General features: G+C 34.5%; 1 pseudogene; it reads right to left on the reverse strand.

The window, feature by feature from the left end:
* Nucleotides 1-3,109: 3,109 nt before the first annotated feature.
* On the reverse strand, nt 3,110-3,841 carry LOC106146367 (annotated as a pseudogene).
* Nucleotides 3,842-12,358: the final 8,517 nt, after the last annotated feature.

Here is a 12,358-nt window from a genome sequence, read left to right on the forward strand (position 1 = left end):
AACTGTTAGAATATTTCAATCAGTGGTTTGTTCCTTTTTATTACAAAATAGTATTTCATTGTACAGAGAAGCATAGCTTTAAAAAAAGAAACACAGCTTGTCTTTTTTATTTGTTTGTGGGGCATTTCAGTGGTTGATCACTGTTTCTAAATTATATTCTACAATTAGATTATAAAAGAAGGTTGGTAAGGAGACAAGGGAGCAATTACACACTGCTGGAGGAAATGTGAACTTGTTCAGCCATTATGGAAAACAGTGTGGAAGTTCCTAAAAATGTAAAAATGAAATTACCATATGATCCAGAAATTCTACTCCTGGAGATATATATATATATGAAACAAAATCAGTCTGGCAGAGTCATCTGCATTGCCATGTCTACTGCAGCATGACTCACAAGAATCAAGAAATGCAAACAACCTATCTGTCCATCAACTGGCACGTGGATGAAGAGCATGTGGACATCTACATAATGGGATACTACTCACCCATAAAATGAATGAAATTCTGTCGCTGGCAACAATATGAATGGAAGTAGAGATCATTACATGAAGTGAAATAAGCCAGGTGGAGAATGACAGATATCACATGATCAGATAAAGCTGATGTCCAGGAAGGTGAAACTAGAATGATTATCAGAAAGCAGAAGAAGTAAGGAGAGTGAGATGGGAGAGTTTGATCAATGAGTGCTAAGGTATATTTGGATGGCAAAAAGAAGTTCTGGTGTTTTATTCCACACTGGACTTTCTACTGATAATGAACTGTGTACCTAAAGAACTGGAGGAAAAGATTTTAGATATTTTTATCATATGTGAATTATAAATGTTCAACTAGGTTGACATGTTTAACCTGATTTAATCATTTAAACATGTATACATGTACTGACATACGATGAGACTGAATTTTCTGTTTTTGTGTAACAGTTATTAAAGAAATTTAATAGAATGCAATAAAATACAGCTTCTAAGAACATTTTTTTATTTTAAAGAGAATAAATAACAGTAGAAATGACACAGAATTTCAAAACAAGATGCTAGGAAACTAACAATGGTTATTATATTTCATATTATTTTCTTCAAAGTGGTTGCTAAGATTACCAAATATAGGCATGTAAGACTGATGAAACACGTAAACATCAACTGTTCCTTTCAATGAACTAATAGAAATTAGTAGCGCAATCATCCTAACTTATATATATGTATAAGTTCCTTTTTTCTCCTTTCCCCTATCCCAGTTGTTCTTTCCTTTTGAGCAGTTTCTTTCCCTTTCACAACATCTATTATAACTTTTGCATCTTATTTACATTTTCAGAGCATTTTATGTACTGTTTCCACTGTCATTTGTCTTTGGTTCCCCTGAGAACTGTAAGATAGATCTAGTCACCTGTTCTCAACAGCAGTTTTTATTCTGGACAGCAGTATAGCAAATATCTGGCTACCCCACGTCCTTGACCTCTCTTGGTACTTCTTTCTAAATTTTGCAATTCTAGTTGGCAGCTTGTATTTTCATTGTATTCATTGTAACCTTTGCAAAAACAAATTTTTATTTTGATGAAGGTCTTACATAATTTTAGTGATTTTTTTATTCCACATATATGACATTTATATATTTACTCCATATATATATACATATATATATATATATGACATATGACATTTTGTATAACTAATGATCATGAAATATTCTGAATGTTTTCTTTTAGAAATTCTATTATTTTAATCATTCTATTTAGGAAAGTTTTTCACCTTACACTTTCATGTTTTGTTTGATATAAGTTAACGGTCATCTTTTCTGTTTATTTTATCATTTTCCATGAGTATTCTATAAGCAGTTCCAACATTATAAAACAAAATACCAATTATATACTAAGTACCTGGCACATTTCAATCAATACAACTGTGTCCAGCTTGAATTTACCACATGTGAGAGACAAGCTTTTCACAGAATAGTTCTCTCTTGTGTTGTATTCCACATATTCATTATCTATTCATTCACTAAGGCACATTCAGGTTAATTCCATTCCTTGGCTATTGTGAACAATACTGCAGCAACCATGAGAGTATAAATATAAGCATAAAAACCTTATAACAAGGCCGTAATTACTACATACATACTTTAGGAAAATGCATACACATTTAAGTACAGATCGGTATCTAAAAACGATATGAAGAACACCCAGGTCATGACAGACTGCCTTTTATATCTTCTCCTTCCTGTGTGTCAGGTGTCTTTTAACTGAAACATAGGTCTCTGTGTCTGTGTGCCTTTTAACTGGAATATTCATTGATAGACGATATCAAGAAGATTTATGCACAGGTCCAGTTGTTCATCTAGCTCAGTTTCTACATCTCTAGGATAAATGTTGGCATTGACATTGCAGTGCAAGTTGCCCATGCAAGCACATACACAATTTAAAACTTATAGTCACCATGGTAAATTTTAAAATTCCAGTGAAATAAATTTTAAAATATTTTACTTAACCTAGCATCAATAATATCATCATTCTAACATGTAACCAATATATAGTGTTATGGTTTGTGTCTGGATGTTCCCCCAAAGCCTCATGCAGTCAAGAGGGTGTGAGCTTTTCATAGATGGCTGAATCTAGAGTTTGTGACTGATGTATGACCCAATGCTGGGATTATGGGTGTGAGTCCTACACCTGCCCTAGGGTGGGTAGCCTGCAAACAGTGTAAGGGACAGATAGCATCCTTCTGTTCCCTTCACATGTTGCTTTTGCTATCTTCTGCTGCCATAAACAGTTGCCCCTGTGCCATGTCACCCTGCTGCACAGCCAGCCAGTTATGGGCCAACACCTCTACAAACTGTGAGCTAAATAAAACTTTCCTCCATTAACCTTGGGTGTTGTATATTTTGTCTCAGCAACAAGAAAAGTAACTAAGACAATAGTATTATATAATATTTTATTTTACTTTTTAAATGAAAACAACACTACATTTAGTGTCCTCTAGTGAAAACACAAGGGTAGTTGAAACAATATGAATAAACATTTTACAAATAATCCCAAGACAATCCACTTGAGTGCCTTTTTTACATATTGTTATAAATGCCATTACCTCACTTCATTGCAATCTTAGTACATTGATCATTTCTAGCTGGAGACACTTTGAAGTAGAGTAATATTCTCCTTTCAGCATGATCTGACCCAGTAGTTTTCTTGATTTTGTTTTAGAATGAATTTCTTCTGCATTGTCTAATAGAAGATTCATGTGCTCATCAAAACCAATAACACAGCCCTCTCTCCGCATACTCACTTGTTCGTACAGACACACCTGAATCCGGATCTATTCTGCCAGTATCTTAAAATGAGGTTGATGGATTGCACCATCACCTTCTGCACTTTCTGGCCCTGGCCTCTGTAGGCCGTGGTAGAATCTTACAAGGACTATACGCACTACCACGTTACCTCTTACAGCAACTCCAGTTTGATTCTAGGTACAAAAAGACAGACAGACAGACAGACAGAAAGAAAGAAAGAAAGAAAGGGAAAGAAAGAAAGGGAAAGAAAGAAAGAAGAAATAATATTTTAGAACATTTTTCAAACTTTGTTGTTTGTCTCTTTTTAAAAAAGAATATATTTCATACTAAGTCTTTAAAATATGTTAAGTATTCTATGTAGTGTATCTCAATTTGAACTAACTATATTTCAAGGGCTCAATTCTCACATGTAACTACTGGATATTATTTTAAATAAAGATTTATATAAAATCACTCCTTTATGTTTAAAGCACAAGGTGATACCTATCTTCTTTAGAAGTTTGATCTCAGGTTGTATTATATCTTCTATGTCTCTGATTAGTTCATTCAATTGTTCTTCTCTCATCTTGGCAGCATATATCACAGTAGTAATAACATATTTGATGTCTTTGTCTACCAATTCAACTATGTGTGTCACCGTTACATTAGTAAATTGACTGAATTTTTCTTATCATGAGTTTATTTTCCCAGCTTTTTAATGTTTAATAATTTTTTACTGGGTGACACAATTGTGAAATTAAACTTGTTAATTATATTTATATAATTAGTTTATATTTATACAAGTGTCCTTGCATTGTATTTTAGAATTCTGTGAAGTTATTTAGATGCATAATGATCTGCCAGTGTGTAGCTGTGAAGACCAGAAGAGTGGTAGATCTGAAGTTAGTGCCCGAGGACTAAGGCAAGTTCCATTTTTGTGCACCATGGAGAGTTATGTGGTTTTCCACTCTGGCTGAGCAGAATGGGCATTATCTCTGAGGATGACCAGTTTTTCAGAAGGTCCCCTCCTACCGCTATGATTAGCTCATTGACTTATTGAAATTTCTTAACAGGCTTATGCTTATCTGTGCTCAACCAAGTCCCAGCAGAAGTTTCTCTGAAGATTCAGGACTCTGTGTGACACTCACTTTGCTTGCTATGCTCTCCTGGAAACTACAGAAGCTTCAGATTCCCCCAAATTCCCAAGCCCATTTCCTAGACAGCTCAACAGGCTCTGGCTTGTTAACCCTCTCTTGTTTCATGGCTAGCATCTTTGCCCTATGCAGCATCTTATCATTTCCCTTCACACAGGGGCAAATGGCTTTGTTTTCTGATGTCCAGTCTCCTACGAGCCACTATGCCATATATTTAATCTAGTTATTAGTAGTTTCTCATGAGGGGCAAATCTAATCACGATTAAGGACTTTGAGTGGAAGAAAAAATACGACCCTAAGTCTGCACCCTTTGCGTGCTTGCTTTTTCCCATTGAATGGATGTCATTCTCCTCCTCCTTAAACTTGCAGTAGTCTTTGGAAGCCCTAGGCCCCATATCCTCAGGCCAATAAGAATTAGTTTCTGTCTAAGTCTACCCAGATAACCTGGACCTATGGTGATTTCTGCACTTTGACAGAATATTAAAACAGCATTCTGAAAAACATTTTTAAAATATTACAATTATAAATTCTCTAATTAATAAGTTGAATTTTATGTAAGTTATTCTACAAAAAGACATGGCACATTCATTCAAGTTATTCTTATTCTAAATGCCAATGAGGCATATTTATTGACACCTGAAATGAAGCAACTCAAGGGTGTTGAAGGTCTTTGCTTTTGATTAAGGCCCAAAGTGGAGGAGAAGCCTACTTTCTCATTTAAAGAGGGGCACAGATGTGAACTGGTTTGTTCGGGGAGAATGACTTCACCTCTGAATATCTTGCTATTACCAGAGATATTTTTCTCTTGGGCCAATAATTGAAAACAAAATAGCCTTTAGAATTTATACTTTGCATGCAGAGAAACATTGTCTGACACTGCATTTGAGAGGAAAAATAAGAAAGTAATAGCCTGAACACTAATTCATAATTTGAAAATGAGAAAATTCTATCATAATTTAAGAAATGAGAATTTACAAATATTTACTCTAATCTTAATCTAGGCATCCAGCTCTTAATCCAGTGCTGCTAAGTTTTCTCCTTACTACAGTGACTGGCATATTTACTCCTAGATATCATGCTTGCCTTTCCTTCTACATAAAATCTAGATGGTCTCCACAGAAAAATAAGAGGTAATATTGTGTTTTCTCTAGCTGTTTTCCAATCAGGTTAATAAAATAGAGATGATTTTAATGAGAGCACGTATGTGCTCTATGTCATTATAGTTTGTTCTTTGTATAGGTATTTCAGTATTTTCAGTTAACTCTCTAGAGTGACATATACATCCTTAATAACTAAAGGTATTCACTACAATTTTTTGCCCTTCTTTTCTAACTCTAGTGATAAAATTTAATAATTACAGGTTCATTCTAGTAAGACTAAACTTTCCAAATTGAACATTAAGGTACATATACATGGAAGAACATTTTATCCAAATATCCATATCTATAGATATAATCATAATATTAAGAACAAACGAAATAATATTCTTACAGTTGTGAGAATATATTTGCTTTTGAATATGTTGTAATTTAGCTATTTAAGAAATCTTTTCATTTCCAAGTTGTGAAAATACTAATGCTGATTTAATTAAGCAAAGAAAAACAGCCATTATATATTTTATTCACCAGTGAATTTGTACAAGAGTAAAGACTAATGTAAAAACTAATATTTGTTAGCACAAATATTAGAGTAGCCTTTTCTGTTAGTTTGGACTGAGTACTTCTGACTTAGGGTCTTTATGGGAAGTCTGTGCAAGGTGCTTCCTAAAATTGTCCTTCTATTCATTAGGAATTCATCAATGAAGCAAAATTGAAGGCGGGTTCTTGAAAAATGGAAATCCAAATATCCAAGATGTATCTTGTCAGTGTAACCATGCTCACCTTCTGTATATGGCTAATTTATGATCCGTTATCACTGTGAGCAAAAGTGAAAATGAATGTGGATCTATGTATCTCCCATTTTGCCTGAAAATCATGCTTTCATTGGCGTTAGGAGAAAGTCACCCTCTTTTAACCCACTTCTTTTTATTCTTCTCCTCTTCTCTCCTTTTCTTGCTCCTCTTCTCTCTCCAGAGCACTTCTCAAGTGTTCTTGCAAGCACATAGTTAATACGCAGCTCAGAGTCTGAACTAGACCAGTTTACAAGCACTACAGTAGAGATAGAAACAAGTTCATTTTCTGCTAGTAAAACATTACTGAGCTCATCAATGCCCCCTATTACAACGGGTTCTCTAGGTCAAGAGTTTTTAACCTAAGTCGTTGTAAACCAATTGCCATGCTTGCCCAGCTCCTTTCATTTTACAGGTAATGTAGAGTTGAGACACTTGATTCAAAATCACAGTATATTATTCAGTACTTTCCTATTTTTTACACAGTAGGCTAAAAGTCTAGCACCGTTTCAAAGAAATGTGTTAATTGAAATTACGGAAATTATACTCATTATAAAATAATATCATAACTACAGGGAATAGAGCTGCTGTGTATGAAATTTGATATGACTTTCTATTCCTGCCCTCCTTCCTGTAAGTTTCCACTAAAACTGTAAAACTGCGTCATTATTGCACTTATTGGTCCAAATGTCGAGTATACTGGGCAGTATTAAGGTCTTCACTTAACTTTTTTTTAGATGTCTTGCAGTATAACTCAGTATTCAGCCTTCAGCAAAACTGACACATTTTTCTCTTTTAGATTAACAAGCCCCACAGAGAGAAAGACAGCTATTTGGTCTTTACAAGTGATCCTCATCTTAAGTAGATGACATAGACATGAAGCAAAATGCAATTTAATGACATGAATAAGGCAGATAATGTAGAAACCCTGTTAACATAGGCACAAATAACTATGGTCAAAGAAAAGAAGCACATGTCAGTTTCATAAATGCAACAAATATAGCTCGTACTTTTCAAAGAACCACATTCAGAAGAATTATTAGTGTTACAAGACAGCCAGTAACTCACTTCAGAAGCATCTAGGCACTAAATGGAAAAGTAATACGAAGTTTTCTTCAGTATTTATTGCTGAAAAGAATGCAGTCAGTTGCTCGAGAAGGCCTGCACTTTCTTCTGTTGAACTGTGCTCCATATGCTGTGATTCAAGTGTCTCCTTCAGCCTGCTGGATCTTAGAGGATTTGGAGACAGTGGCATCCCAAGAAAGAGCTGGATTGCCACTATACAGTACTGATAGAGCACCTTCACCTGATATGTGGTTGTCCACAGAAGTCACTGCTTCAGTCTCTGCTGGGATCGTGATCCTAAGCTGTCACATCGCATGTGTATTTCTGTTCTGTTTCAAGGAATACTGGCTGTTGGTGATACCCAAGGTTGCTTGCTTTTGTCATTTAATCAAATGTTAGTACCAAGCGAATAAGTCATAATTTTGGAACCAGTTCAAATTTAACTTCTCTGAGAGTCTCGGGAAGTTTGAGGTACATTTCTCAGCTTCCTTCACAGATGAAGGCTGATACGCACTTCATGAGACTCAAGGCCCATTGATGTACTTATCATCTGTTTTGCGATCCTTCTCAACACAGATGAATGGATAAAAAATGGATAAAGAAAATGTGTTACTTACACACAATAAGTGTGTGTGTCTGATTTATTTCACTACCATTATGATCCCTTTTTCTACAAACAGCTAAATTTCCCTGCCCTTGTGGCAGAGTAGTGTGTATATATCACTTTTTCTTTATGTATTTACATGTTATGGACATGTAAACTTCTTGAAAGATTTAGCTCTTATGAATTGCTCTGATAGTACTTTGCTATCAGGAAATTTGTTGGGCTTTTACAGTTGTAGTTCTGGTTTTGTCCCATTAAAAACTTAATAATGATAATTTTCAAATAAATTTTATATGATGAAACCATCTCTGATTTGATTTGTGAGATCAAACACATTTAAAAATACAGCCCCTGTCTACTTATGATTATTCCTTCTATGAATGGTTAATTTTTCTCTACCATGTCCTCTACACCCTTTCTCTCTTTTTTCTATATATAATTCTCTCTCGGACACACTCACACATGCGCACACACACACACAGTCTTTCTTATTTAATCCATGCCTTAAGTATTAATTTTTCCTTTGTGTTTTTCCCTTTGCAATAACCTGAACTCGAATCATCTTTCCTGTTCTTCTCCTCACAGTTTTCACTTCATCTCTGAAATGGTGAATCACTTCAATGTTTCTAAGTTTCCTCCTAACCAGCTTTCGTTCAGCATCGATTGCAGAGACTCAGTGTTTTTATCACATATTTGTAAGTATTTTATCTTCTCTTGAATCATATTTTTTTAAATGTAGAAAACATATTTCCTAATCCAGGCATAGTGGTGCATGCCTGTAATCTTAGCAATCAGAAGGCTGAGGCAGGAGAACTGCTTCCAGCATGGACAACATAGTGAGTTCAAGGCCAGCCTGAATGCATAGAAAGAACCCTGTCTCAAAGGAAGAAAGTTCTTATCAGTATATGTTCCAGAGAACTATGATGCACAGGCTTAGCTTTCCAGAATATAGTACTCTAAAATGGATTCCTTTGCGTTCGTGCATATTTATGTCACAGTGAGACTTGTTTTGGGAAATTCATGCACACATATAGTTTATCTCAGTCACTTCCAATCCCTTTACCTTCCTGGCCCATTGCTCTTCCTCCTTCATCCCACTTTGCTATCTGTCCTCTAGGTTCTTGTCATCTCTCTTTCATTTTACTTATTTGTATATGGACATTTCATGATTCTCATATAAGATACCACACCTGATGATTACTTTTCTGAGTGCCTCATTTTGTGTAGCCTTACAGGCATATGCCACACATTTTTCTGCAATTGACAATTCATTTACTCTAGGGCTGAATACTATACCATTGTTCATATATCCATTTTCTTCTCCCATTTGTCTATTGATGATATTGGAGATGTAAAAACAGAAGAGCAAAATGAAACAACTTAGTATCATACCAGCTTAAATGAAGTTTTATCTAATTTCCCTAAGCAGATGATTTCAGTTAACTTGGTTTTAGGCAAAAACCTTCAGTATACCCTTTGTACTATTCTTACTCCGGTATTACTAAGTCAACTCTCATTTTATACTTTGAGACAAATGAGGCGAGGATAGCAATAAACAAATAAATAAATAAAATGCCTGTTTACCTCACGTATTGTGAAAGTTTCTTATTTTTGTGTGAACATTTGTCTAAATCCCACAGTTTAGCTTAGACATGAGAAGAGAGAAGTGTTGAATTGATTTCATTTTTTGTTTACTAGAACAGTGAGCCATAATTTAATTTATCCTAAACAGGGACGTTGGACAAACGTATGAGTTAGGTTCTCAAATTAATTCTGTTGTATCCTGGAAGTGCTTCAGGACTGCACAGCCAACGGTTGCATTTTCTGCCAAGTGAAGGAGTTTAATTGCTTCATTTCTTGGAATAAATAATATGTATTTTAAAATATTGGTTTTGTTCCCTGCACATTGTAATTCAAATCATTACTGCTGGCCTTTTGCACCGAACAGTCAGTGAACTAGAATGACACTAATGTGACGAGATGTGCCCAATTTGAAGGATGACACATTTGACCCCTATACAATGTGTGCTCTATTTAAACGGGCTGGCAGTAGTGCTTCCTTAAATCAGCAAGACTTATTCTACAGAAAGTTCTTACTCTAAAAATTGTGTTATCAGTTTACATTCAACTTCCAACTCAAATGCTGAAACTCTTATACATATAAACTTCAATTAGCTAAAGACCAAAGGATCAGTACAAAATAGTAAAGGTGACTTTATGAAACAGAAAATACCATAGTATTATGTTTAGTCCATCAATGGTTTTATATTGGTTTACAATACCCCATGGAGAAAGTAAGCCATCCCTTCCCATCACAGATCCAAAATCCAATCAATCAATCTACTTAAATGAGAACTATGAAAAAGCAGTTTTGAATTGCAGACTAGGCATGTGAGAAGTTGAGGAAAACCCTGGCTAGTTCATCTCATAAGTGTATTGTTTCTTAATTTGCAGGGCCAAAAGGAAGCACTTCACTTTTTCATAACCTGCCAGTGTTATGATCTCATAATTTATATACCTTCAAGACTTTGACTTTGAATAAACCACAATCTACAATGCTTAAGACATCAGCTATAAATCATAGAACTGAAATAATTTAGGTGACCTTGAAAGATAATGCAGACTCTTCCTTCTCCTTGTCCTTGCCAAGCTAAAAGAATTAATTTTAGCTTTCAGAATTGTTTTATGTACATGAATACTTATGTCTGTTGCAGAGGAAGTTCCCTAAAGTCTTGCCAAATCAATCTCCCCTTGACTTGACATAGACAATTACAATGATGTCATTTCCTGAATTATCATAAATCAATGTAAATTTTGAAGGGAACCTGAAGGCTAGTGAGCTCATCAAGGTAAGGATGGCAGCAGTTATCAGCAAGGACATCCATTCCCATTCTCTCCTGTCTAATTCATGCTATTGTCTTTAGTGTGTTTTTTTATTTCTTTATACTTCAAATTGTATCTAAATTTCTACCATATCATTTTAAAATAAATAACTTTTCTAATAAATGAACAAGTATGATTGATAGAAAGACATACAGATGATAGATGGATGGGTGGAGAGATGGATGGATGGATGGATGGATGGATGGATGGATGGATGGGTGGATGGATGGGTGGATGGACAGAGAGATAAATAGAAAGACAGATAGATAGGTTTGCCACAAAACTGTCTTTAAAAACCTTAAAAGCCTGAAGAATACATATACTTATCACCATTTATTCATCTCTCTTGCTTTACCCCTTGTGTATGCATGCATGATCATTGATTTAATATGATATTGATGGGATTAGGATAATGCAAGTCAATATATTTATGGTATAGAATCTGTGCACAAAGGCACCAAGCATGTTTATATAGTTTATGTTCGTCATACTTTCTATTCCCTTCAATTTGTTTTTCCCATTATCTCATTGTAAAGATTTCCTGTTCTCTTTAATTTTTTTTCTAGATTTCATTACCTCTCCAGTGCTAGGTGCATAGATGGAAATGACATAAATTGGAAATAATTCTCATTTACTTAGATTTTTTAAGACAAATCTTTATTGAAAATAAAAAGAATATCTCTTATCAAAGAACTTATATTGGTTTACTAGGTATGAATATCTAAATCCCTTTTATACAAAGTACTTTTTTTTATCAAATGTATGCATACATACCCTGGGTGTGAGTGGGTCTTCACTCTTCAGTAAGTCTATCACGATCATCCAGAGCTCTGCTAAACTCATAAGGTAGGTGGTTCTAATTCAAGATGACACCTCAGTTCAGTACCAGAATCAACCCCTGGCCAACCTGACAATGAGACACAGTTCCTTAAAACATAATTAGTCTGCAGACACGACAGCAAGTTCCTAATCATGTCTAAGATGGCAAAACTGCTACAGTTTTTCTTATTGTTCCTCCACTTCCAATTCTACAATGGAACACAAAAGACTTGCACAATCCCACATTGCATTAAATTATTAAAATTATAGATATTCATTTATTGAAGAATTGATCAAGTGCATGAAAAAATTCATGGAGATAGCCTATAAATAAATTCCATCTATGAAATATTTTTAATTTCTGAACAGAGTACACATAAAAGCAATAGAAGTACCACTTTTATATGCCAAATTGGAAAATTTTTTAAAAAATCATTAGTAACCAATAAGTCATTGAAGAATTCCTTTGTAAAGTCAAAATGAATGTAAAATGATTTAACTTTTGGTGTACAACTTTTAATGTGTTACTAAGTATAACATCTGAATATTTTAATAGTTCTACTTTTTATAATTTATTTCAAACTGGAAAAATACTTAGTTTATAACTGGATTTTGAAAAGTGCATATCACTCTTCAGACTATTTCTTCAATCATAAAATTTCTCATGACTATCTGTTGAAAGAATGTTCA

This window comes from Chinchilla lanigera, unplaced genomic scaffold (genome assembly GCF_000276665.1).
Source record: "Chinchilla lanigera isolate Chin_1 unplaced genomic scaffold, ChiLan1.0 scaffold00075, whole genome shotgun sequence".
NCBI classification, from domain to species: domain Eukaryota; kingdom Metazoa; phylum Chordata; class Mammalia; order Rodentia; family Chinchillidae; genus Chinchilla; species Chinchilla lanigera.